Here is a 292-nt window from a genome sequence, read left to right on the forward strand (position 1 = left end):
CCCCCCCCCCCCCCCCCCCCCCCAACACCCCCCAGTACCCACCAGTAACACCCCCCCAGGACCCCCTCCCAGTGCCTTGCCCGCACCAGTACCACCAGTAACCCTCCCAGTGCCTCCCAGTAACCCCCTCCCAGGCTCCCAGTAACACCCGTGTACCTCCACATCCCTCCACGTCCTCCTCTGTCCCCTCCACGTCCCCGATGTCCCCCCCCCAATGACTCCGCATTCCCCATGTCCCCCCATGTCCTCCACGTCCCCCAATGTCCCTGATGTCCCCAACGTCCCCCAGTCC

The 292-nt window shown here is 67.8% G+C and overlaps 1 protein-coding gene across 1 annotated transcript in view; it reads right to left on the reverse strand.

Annotated features, from left to right (window-relative positions):
• Window positions 1-292, reverse strand: part of LOC103894906 (rhodopsin kinase) — a gene marked incomplete at its 3' end in the record, with an annotated part of 4,902 nt that overhangs the window by 2,181 nt on the left and 2,429 nt on the right. The gene's annotated exons all lie outside the window — the stretch shown is intronic.

Source organism: Aptenodytes forsteri, unplaced genomic scaffold (assembly GCF_000699145.1).
Source record: "Aptenodytes forsteri isolate BGI_AS27 unplaced genomic scaffold, ASM69914v1 Scaffold448, whole genome shotgun sequence".
In the NCBI taxonomy this organism is placed as follows: domain Eukaryota; kingdom Metazoa; phylum Chordata; class Aves; order Sphenisciformes; family Spheniscidae; genus Aptenodytes; species Aptenodytes forsteri.